Raw genomic sequence first — 12,000 nt, forward strand, 5'->3', positions numbered from 1 at the left:
ATAAAAATAATTAGTTTACATTTTTCAATAAATTGTAGAATAAAATAATGAAGGTAAATAAATATAACAAACTTTTTGGAAGGAAATATTTTTGCGAAAATTTTTGGAGGGAAATATTTTCGCGAAAATTTTTGGAGAGAAATATTTTCGCGAAACTTTTTGGAGGGAAAATTTCATTCTTTAAGCTATATAATATCTTTAGGAGACTCTCCATTTGTATCATTCAACATCTTCTATTTGAAAGGGATGGATTGTTCTGATAGTGAAGTTTCGATTTATACACCATCAACATCTTCATCGCGTAACAACTCTATTCATATTGATGAATATAGCGAGAATTCTTCCACTATGAATAGAAAGTCAATTCTTCCACCTAGTCCTGATTCTAAGGACTATGAGAGCAGCACTGATGAAATAGGGGATGGAGAATTTCAAATAAATAAACAGTCACAGGTTTCACTTAGTCCTACTTCTAAGGACTATGAAAGCAGCAGTGATGAAGAGCATGATGGTGAAGTTCAAAAGAATGGAGTGTCACGATGTCCACTTAGTCCTAATTCTGAGGACTATGAGAGCATCAGTTTTGAAGAGCATGATAGTGAAGTTCAAAAGAATGGGGTGTCACGGTGTCCACTTATTCCTAATTCTGAGGACTATGAGAGCAGCAGAAGAGCATGATGGCGAATTTCAAAAGAATGGAGTGTCAAGGTGACCACTTAGTCCTAGTTCTAAGCACTATGAGAGCAGCAGTGATGAAGAGTGTGATAACGAATTTCAAAAGAATGGAGTGTCAAAGTTTCCACTCAGTCCTAATTCTAAGGACTATGAGAGCAGTAGTGATGAAGATCATGATGAGGAATTTCAAAAGTATGGAGTGTCACGGTTTCCAGTTAGTCCTAATTCTAAAGACTATGAGAGCAGTAGTGATGAAGAGTGGGATGATGAATTTCAAAAGATTGGAGTGTCATGGTGTCCACTTAGTCCTAATTCTAAGGACTATGAGAGCAACAGTTATGAAGAGCATGATGATGAATTTCAAAAGAATGGAGTGTCACTGTGTCCTCTTAGTCCTAATTCTAAGGACTATGAGAGCAGCAGTGATGAAGGACAGGATGATGCACTTAGTCCTAATTCTAATGAGTATAAAGGTAGCAGTGAAAAAGGATAGGATGTAGCATCTTCAATAAGTAAATAGTCACATTTTCGACGTAGTCCTAATTCTATGGACTATGAGAGTAGCACTGACAATGCACATGAGGAAGAATATCCATTAAACATCGAGTCAGATTTTCCATTCAGTCTGAATTCTAAGGACTACGACAGTAGCACTGAAGAAGGGGAAGATGAAGAATATCCTCCAAGTCAATATTTGAAAAGTAGAGTTGATCATAGTGTGGATAACATTCCTCTTAATGATGATGAAAATCCTTATACAAATGATGATCCAATGATGGAGATGTTGCCAAGAAATATTGTATCGAGGAGTAGGAGCAGACCTTTTCGTATCAATGCAAGTTGTTCTAGTTATACAAGGGGTAGAGCAGAATATCTGACGATAAGAAGTTCTATCAGCGCTCTCATTTCAAGTGAACGTTGCCAAAAATATTGCTTGAAACATATGGATTTCAAATTTGCATTAGAAAGCAAGAAGAGATATTTGTCAATGAATAAAAACATGCAAAATTCATATTTAGTTGGGTGCATGCAATCTACATTGTCAGGTTATGATTATCATATTGAGACTTTATTTATCTGTAGAAAAGCTTTCAAAATGTTTCATTCGATTGGGAATTTTTGTCTCTCGAGAATTCAAGAAAATTTGGAAAAGGATCCCACATTTATTCATAAATACGTCATAAAAGGCAGTTTGGGCCATTATCAAATACTGCAATGTCATGGATCAAAGATTTCTTTTCAAAGCATGGAGAGTGTATGCCAAATAGAGATACAATACATATTCCAGATAATTTTTCAAGACGAGAAATCTACAACTTATACAAAGAATATGAAAAAGGAACTGAGGGACATGGCCGGTTTATTACATATCAATATTTTGTGAAAGTATGGAAGAAAGAATTCAACGATGTCTATATTCCTAAAAAGACAAGGATGGGGATTTGCAGTACATGTGCTTCTATTAAATCAAAAAGGGACAAATGTGAAGGGTCAGAAAGAGGTAAGCATTCATAACTTTAACTTTTAAAATTGTATAGTCATCAACTATGAAAACATATTTCTTAATGAATTTCTTTTATGTTGTGTAGATTTAATTGTCAAAGAACTTCAGGATCATCACGAACAACAAACAAACGAAAGGAAGAAGTTGTACAAGCATCGAAAGAAGTGTTATGATAATCCAAATAAATATTTGGGTTTGATAATTGATGGTATGGACCAGAAGAAAACACTTTTACCACATTTTGTTTGCACACCCAAAAATTTACAGGAGGAAAATTTTATTCAGTTTCACTTGGTCGGTTGTATGGTCTTCAATGGGAAAATGTTGCCAAGGGTGTACTTCAAAGCTCCAAATATTCATAATGATGCAAATCTAACCATAACCATAATTCATGATGTTATTTCTCATTGGTCTAGTAATCTTCATGAATTTTTGTATCTACAATTGGACAACACTTGCCGTGAAAACAAAAATCAGGTTGTTTTTGGATATCTAAACATGCTTGTTGAATTAAGAATTTTTCAAAAGGTAAAGGTTGGTTTCCTTCTTGTTGGGCACACTCATGACCATATTGATCAAATGTTCAGTCGTTTTTCAGTCACATTGAGGAGGAAGAAAGTTGGGAGCTTGCCATCACTAATTGAATGTATTAAGAAATCATACATGCCAGAGCCTACTTTTGATGTATTGAAAGAAACTGTTGACATGCGAAGGTTTATTCTGGGATCATATGGTGAGGGTAAATGCATTGAACAACTTAATGACATTAGCTTCCAACATCAATTTCGTATCAAAAAAATTGATGGGAAAACACTAATATGGGGCAAGAAGTATTCAACTACTGCAGAATGGGCACCATCATCAAGTTTGCAATTTTTGAATTTCATTCCAGATCATCCAATATTTGCATCAAAAATATTGTTATTACAATCAGTTGGTGAAGTTCAGAATGCACACGGACAGAATAGAGATATAAATTATTCTGATTGCCTGGAAGAAATTAAAAAAATATATATATATATATATATGAGTACTTTGACATTGTTGATTCAGTTTGGTGGGAGTCATTTTTCAATAATCAAAATGATATCATTTCAACAACAGCAAATGAAGAAATACCTTTGAAAAATCCATTTATTTGGCCACAAAATGTGTTGAATGAACATGAGGAAATAAACATTGTTGAATAGCAACAATCTCAAGGTATTAATTTTTCACAGGCACCAAAAAGAGAGATGTATATTGGTTCCAGAAGATCTCGTGCACTACGTGAAGCCATAGAAGACCTTTACAGGGGTTCAATACAGGATATTAAGGAGGGTTGCATGATTGCAGTGCTAGCAGATGGAGATCCCAATGGCTATCCATTCTGGGTTGCTAAAGTTTTAAAGGTCTTTACAGAAAATGAGGATGTTACAAGTGTTGAAGTACATTGCTATGCCACAAATACACACCCATTTAATGGTGTGTATAAGCCAGAGATGGTAGTTGACAAAAAAAATGGTGGAAAGAGAAAAATAAAGGGTACAAATATAAATCGCCGCCGCACAAACATATTAAAATTGGAGGATGTTGACATACTTGTTTATGAATTCAATTTAACAAAGAGAGGAACTCTTCACTTCAAGACGATAGAGATTCTGAAAAGGTTGTTACCAGAAGGAACAATGTTGAGATGGGAGTCTACTGAAACCAGTCGTAGATCTAGAAGAATTTTGAAACCTAAAATGTTGGGCATGCATGTGGACTCAGATGGGGCACTAGCTGATGAAAGATAAGAATATGGAACATCTTTGTCAACATCCAGTCACTCATCTGAAGATGTGAATTCTGATGGTGTGCAAGAAAATATGAGTGATTTTGAATAATTGTTTAAGACAGTTTATATAACTGATGTATGCATCGTATCTTCAAATAAAATTAATTATTTCCTTATGTTGTTAAATGAAAAGTTATGAGGCATTTTTATGTTGTTGGATTATATGTCTTAATTATGATAAATTTTATTGTTTAAAATATCTACAATGCAATATTAAATTAGAGATATAATGTATTTTTTATTCAATATACAAATAATGACTTTTGAATTCATTTAGTAATGTAATTTGTTCATAATGTCATGGTTTTTTAATTGTATAGTTGAAAAAATTTCAATTTTTTTGTATCTAGCATGTTATGGTTGAAAACATGTTGAATTTATACTTAGGAAAGAAAAATGATATTCTACCAAAAACATTAATGTGTTTTTTCCCTCATAAACAACTTTGTTTGGCACATAAAAATTTGGTCTTACTAGCATTTTTTTTAAATTTTGAAAATTGACCCTAAAAAAAAAAAAAATCAATGTTCCAATATCATCACTTTCGTTTTGAAGCTATATTTTGCACGAAAATTTCATAGTAAATTTTGTAGTCACTGCCATTTTTAAAACATGTTCAAAATTGACGCCTAAAAAATAAAAACATCGTTCCAGTATACACACTTTTCGTTTTTAGCATTTTTTTGATGTTTTTTCGGGGTTTTTTGGCCAGAGTTCCCGTTTCAAAGTTTACATTGTTGATTGTTATTGCAACAACAAATCAGCCTTAAAGATGGTAAAGAAATCAAGCTTAGACAAAGGAGAATGAGTCTCATAAAGCCCACTACCTATCCCAAAGTGTGGCTACCCTCAAATGCATCTTGGCCTTGCAGAAAATTAATGTCTTTAGATGCCCACGACCTCCTTAAAATGTAGCCCCAAATGTGTGCTAAGGTCAACCAAACAATTTATTAGATGTTTCAAGAAGTTTTTCCTCAAAATATGCCAAACAAGAGTTAGGAAAAATCCAAACAATGGCCAAAAAATAAGTCAAGTATTAGTGGACAAAAATCAGCTAGATGAAGTGTACATGTACAATTATAATTTACAAAGGACTAACCTAAATAGTGTGAGTAAACTCTCCTTTTTTCTTAGCCTTTTTTAAGCTCTTAGACAACAAATGAAAGAACTTGTAGTACAATTTTTAATAAAAGTGATTTAAATTTAAAAGTACTTGGCTTGTGTACAAGTTATGTCCTGAAACCCTTGCAAAATCACTTTGTAAAATGAGACTATGAAGGCTCAAAGAAGAAATCAGAGCTTCTTTGTGAATGTATCAAGAGTGGGTTTGTCTCTCCAAAGACTTCCCTTCATGTTTGATTCTTTGATCCCAACTAGATGTTCCCTCTACCAAACTTCAATCAAGAATTAGTTCCATATAGATTTAGTAATAAACAATGATAAGAAACTCTAAAGATTTTTTTCAAACCAACTAGAGTATTCTATACCTAGAGCATACTTCTAAATCTAATGTCAATTCAACATAGCTCTACATTAACAAATCTACAAGAGCATATGGAAACAAATTAGATCAAAGCACGAGTAAAATGAATTATACCAATTATCAACAATTCATCACACTCCAAAAGGAGGAACACCTCATGAATGAAACTCCAAAATCTTTATTGATACTTCTGAAAGTGTACAAGGCAGCAACATTTCCGCAAGCACAATAGCTAGTTATGATATAATGAAATGATTTGACTAAATATTAAAAAATATTTTAAAAAATTGATGATGTTTTCAACATCAAACTCTAATTAATTTTTAAATATATTTATTTTGATTATTACAAAAAAAAATGTAAACTTTTCCTTTTATTGAAAATTTCCATTACTATAAAAGATTTCTTCTTTTCATGGCGTATGTCAAAAATTTGTTGGCCTCACTCTTACTAGACTTATTAGCCAACAAGTGCATACCCATATACATAGTATATTTCCAAGGCAATAGTGATTTACATAAATTAACCAACAACCATTTCCAAAATACTAACAAAACAAACAAAAAAACTAATACTCATAAGGTATCATCATAATTTACCGGGACAGGATGGTTTGGGGCTAAGCGAGGGGATGGTGTGGGTTTAAATTCACAGTGGATGCGCCCCTCCATGTGTGTCTGCCTAATTTCCAGATGGTCCAACTGCTCCTCGATGCACTAATGTCCTCCTTTCCATAGATTGACCATTTTTCACGCATCTCCCACAAAATGGATTGGAGTTGGTTCAAGAAATCGATGGTATTATGATCATCTTGTCGAGCCCGTTGAGCTGGTCCAATGAGCTTCTCATCTATTGAAGAATGTTCACACTGTCATTGATTGAGAGAGTGCTCCCCACCAGAGGGAGGGACCATGGAAACAAGGGATCCACAATTTCTCCTTTCCCCTGCTCCTTTATTTTTTTGTCTTTAAACACCTCTCATCTCACAACCCATGACACACCCATCCACTTTGAGAATTCATATTCCCCTTCTTGCCTGGATCTTCTTATCTCAAGAAAAATGCCATTCTAATCCATCCCTTGAACCTTATAAGCAAAAAGGGGTTTTTCATCAACCCATAAGATGCCAGAGACACCCACAACCCCCAATGTGCATGACATTTACCACAAATATTTTCACTGGCCACCACAAATTTAGACAAGGTGGGAAACAAAATAAAAACTAGGTCACTACTCTCTAGCTCAACCCCAAAGGAAATAACATGCACGCACCCCCCCAAATAGGAAGAAGAAACTTTAAACTGGGGAATGTTGGATGCCAAGGATAACAAGACCACACAACTATCTAACCATATTAGCCCCTTACTACTCTGGAAACAACTTGCCCAAATAAATCCAAAATTCTACCCACTTTTACCGTCAAACACCCAAAGGAATGATTAATTGACCACCAAAATATCTCTAGACAACTCCACTCCCCCAGTGCAAATAGAAAGGGAAACTGAGACACCCTTCTTTGAACCAATCCATTATCCCAACACATCCAAAAAACCTGATACATATAAGCATGAAAATAGCCAGAACAGAGAGAGGTACAAGACGAGGTGCTTTATACATGATATGGATCACCCACAAAATCTTTGAGAATGAACCCTAAACTCCTGTAGCAATGATATAGCCCAATTTTTCCTCAGTATATCTCCCACCTCTCAACACAATGCCAAATTTCTCTTTGCCAAAGCTCAAACCCTCCTACATGCTCTGGTTCTAAGAACCAAGTCTGCCTCAAATTCCCCTCACTGTCCCTGAGCTCGGACAAGGACTCTGCTTATTGAATCACTCCACACTAAACGATACATAAGAAATTAAAGTCGACATCCTTTCACCTAAATTCCCTTGGGAACTCAATTGTCGTCACACAAACTACCAGCCTCACGTTTAGTACAAGATCGATAAGACTATTTTAAATGTCATTAATTGGCCTTCAATAATGGCCTATATTTATATATATTCATATGGGTCTGCATGTGTCCCACCTACTGGTAGATATCTCACAGTAAGTCAAGAATGAAACGTAGCATGGTGAGGCCACACCACATTCCTTGATGTGCCACAATTTGTCACCCTCATCAGAGAATATTTTTACACTTTAACATTAAAATATTTTTTAAATGTAATTTTATTGTTGCTTTTATTATTTTAATAAAATTTATATGTTTTTTTTTATATACAAAGTTTTTGATATTAATATATTATAAATATAATTCATGAAAATTTGAATATTTTTTTGATGTTTTAAAATCAATTTTTATAATTGTATCAAGAGACTTTTTCTAAATTAGAAGAGACGTTGTCATGTTTTTGCTATGTTATTTAAACATTTTGACTTGGTCAAATTACATTAAAAACAAAAACAAAAACAAAAAATTTGTAATTATAATTAATAAATAAACCAGTGTAGATCCATCTTAACTCTAAATCTACCCAGTGCAAAATGAGATCAACTTTGAGATGCAAAATTTTTTTAGAGTGAAAGGAGATTTAAGCACTCACAACGCCTCGTAGATCCAAAATTAAGATGGATCTAGGCTAGTTATAAAACTAACATTTTTTGTTTCTTTGTGTATTCGAGAGGAACCCAACAACCTGCCTAAAACGTAACTACTAGTACACCTCTCAGGGTCTACGCCCTGTTTTCCTCTCCGTAAACTAGGTCACAGCTGAGAGATTTGAACCTTGGATCATTTTCACAAATTTCACATTATGTTGATCACCAATTACATTGCCCTTGATACAAAACAAACCTATTTTAACGTAAATAAAATAAAATAATTATTTTAATTATTCAAATTAAATATTATTATAATAGTTTTTTGTTTAAATGAAACATAAATATTCATTTTAAGTAAAGTGAAACGGTTGATTTAGATTATAAAAATAATTTTACATTTCTAAAGACAAACAAATTATATTATTGTGTTTGGTTTGTTTTTCATGTAGAAAATGACAAAGCACAGATAAAAATGAAATTAACCCTTAAAATTTGTCCTCTCACCCAAAGCAATTAAAACAAATTTAGATAAGCGTGCGCAGGGCATATGAGAAGAAAACAAAGGTTTGAATATATGGATTCGTAGTGTGGTCCTTATTAACTAAATATAAACGATAAAAGTCAGCTTGAAACTAGATTGAAACTAACGAGGGAAACAATTCCTGAAAACTATAGACTAAAGATTTTTCATACATCGAATTCTATATGCATTACCTTTTTGGTTTTGGCACACAGAATAGAAATATAGCGCTGCACCTTGGTAATATAATTTTAAGGGAATTAATGTTTTTTTTGGGTATTTATTTGTAGAGGGGTTTTCATAAAAGTAAGGGGTTGTATATGTTTATTGTTTGAGCTATTTATTTAACAGTGGATATATACAACTTTTGTGCATTCATAGTTTATGGGTATATTGGTTTTTTCAGTACGAAAAAACGTTGTATATATTATATATAATTCTGTTACAGAATAGTGTGTTATAGGAAAAATAGAAAACTATATTTTTCCGGCCATATAACAGATGGAAACATGTCTACATATATGGGAAAAAATAAACAGATGGCAGAAATGAAACCGCATTCAGAAATATAGAATGAACAATGACACCTGAGCATATAACAGATGTTTGATAGTCAGGTTCATGATACATACCAGGTCATATTGATATTTCTTATATACCCGGCATTGAAAAATGTTGTATTTGATGCGTGACGGACCCCACTGAGATGCACAAATTCCATATATCGCACTGGGAGAGCAGGCCTTTCTTAGATAATTCGTCAGCGATCATATTCTGGGAGCGTTTGACGTGGGCAATGGAAAAGTCCTTTGATGATTTCTAGATAGTGGAGATTCTATACATCCATCTAGCTAGATTGGCATTATTTATGGAGTGTTTGCCGATAACATGATCTATAATGATTTTTGAGTCTCCATAGATCCAAAGGGTTCCTATATTCATGAAAGAGCAGAAATATAGAAGTCTATATAGAGCCATGGCTTCAGCTTTATTGTTTGTCCCTACACCCCCGTTCCAATATATTGCATAGTGCTGATCCTCCAGAATATTTATGTAAACTCCACATGCACATATGTCGTCTTTTGCTGCTCCAACAAAATGAGCCCTCGGATATAACAGCTGAGAAGGGGAAGTAACATTTGATTTTTCATTTACTTGATGGAGAATGGAGGGAAGAAGAGAGTGATATAAAGAGATGATTTGATCAAATACGTTCTTGAAATTCTCCTTATAGTCTTGAAAAATGACCTTATTCCTCCATTTCCAAATGCACCAGAACACAATAAGTGGGATAGGTCTCCATATCATATGTTGGTTACTCCATCATTGAAAAGAATCTTTAATGGTTGAGTGAGTGAATTATTTGAATCGAATATGTGAGGCCAGCGTCTTCCAAAGAACCTGTGTGTGGTAGCAGTTTAGAAGGATGTACAGATTGTCCTCCGTCTCAGATAAACAGATAGAGTAGATAGTAGGGTCGTGCCAATTCCTCTTTTGACGGTTGACCTAGGTGAGATTTTTGTTGTGATACACTAGCCAGGTCATTTGTTGCGATGGAACATAAAATTTACTTCTTTTTTTATAGAGAAAGAAAAAGCGGACACAACCTTTTGCATTCATGGATCATGGGCATACTGGTTATTTGCTGCCATGGAACATAGGATTTACCTTTTTTTTAATAGGGAAATGGAAAGCATTTAAATACTCGCCCCTTGGAAGTGAACATTAATGGAATTTAAATCCTTGTCCATTTGAAGTGGATATTAATGAGATTACTTTGTTCATTTGATATGACATATGGATCAATAATAGATTTTTATAAAAGGATTAGATTTATTGTAAAATGGTCTTAGAAGATAAGTGATGGTTTTGAGTTAAAGGTTTTTTTTCGGGTTAAATTAGGGTTTTTTTCTTTGATTTATATTTTTTATTTTTTTATTTTTTGAGATTCAAGGTTTTTTATTTTGATTTATATTTTTTTATTTTGGGAAATTCTTGAATTTTCCAATTTATTTACAAATTTTGTTAGTTTAAAAAGTATTGAAATACATAAAGTATATTTTTTAAGTTAAATATAAGTAAAGTCTAAAAGAATACCTAATTTATATTAAGTTTGATCAAATTTTTGAATAATTTGTTCGGGATAGATTTAAGCATTAATTTATAAAACACATATTTTATATCAGATATAGTTTTGCCAATCAGATTTATTTTGGAAATGATTGTTAACTTTTTAAGTGATATGATAAATTTTGTTATAAACACTTCTGATTTTATTATAGAGGTCTCAATAGTCACTTTGAAATGATTTTTTTTAATTAAAATAAAGATATAGTTTTTTATACATAATATATTATAAGATATGTGCTAGATATTTTATTTAATTATAAAATTTATGTTAATTTATTATTATTCTTATTATTATTATTATTTAATACAAACTTTTATGTTTTGTTTATTATTCATGTTGTTGCAAGGTATAACGCATTTGAAAATGCGTTGACCTAACAATTATTCTCAGTTGACAAAAAATTAAATTAAAATTTTATAAAGTGGATATTAAGGAAGTTAAAGAAATTTTTTTTTTTAATTTAATTTTTTCAAATTCTGATTGGCCCATAGAATTAGAGTCTTATTAGGCAATCATTATTTACGCAGTCGGATTGTATGTCGTACTCTTGTCACATGTACCCTATGCTCTTAGAAAATGGTCCAATGACATCAAAAATTAAATTGAAAGGACGTTGCAGTGAATGCATTCGTTTCAATTTTGTTGAGAGCACGAAAGCTGAGACAATGATATCAAAAATTAAATTGAAAGGACGATGTAGTGAAAGCATTCATTTCAACTTTATTGAGAGCACGGGAGATGAAATCATGGTCATGGTCAGGATATAGTTCGATGGAATATATTTTTTCCATCTTGCAAAATCTAGATTTTATGCATTATTTTTATTACTAGATTTAAAAAAAAAAAAAAAATTAGATATCCAAGATTATCAACTTGCATGAGAGAAACAATTGAATGCTTTTACCATTAAATTTTTTTTATAACATTGATGATGAATGAAGGCTAATCTTGACCTTTAATTTCTTATCGTTTGACCATCAATATAAATAAATGTTATTGTTTATTATTGGAAAAAAAATATAGAAAAACTTAATACATACTCTAATGTAATATTACATCCAAACAAGGCCGCATATTTACATTTAAATTGTTTTTTAATTGAATTTCTTTAAACTTTAAAAACAACAATTATAACTATTATATTAAAATTAATGTTATGATCATATGTATTTTTTAAAATAGTTTTTGAATAATATGTTAACACTACACATTTTTTTTTAAATATTTACATTATATATTTGTATTACTCGAAATTGATATCGCTCATTAATTTGTGTGTATTCAATTGAACATGGACAACAACGAATGTTGGTCTGA

This window comes from Pinus tabuliformis, chromosome 6, assembly GCF_031772625.1.
Source record: "Pinus tabuliformis cultivar Carrire ecotype Pingquan chromosome 6, CPIR1, whole genome shotgun sequence".
NCBI classification, from domain to species: Eukaryota; Viridiplantae; Streptophyta; class Pinopsida; order Pinales; family Pinaceae; genus Pinus; species Pinus tabuliformis.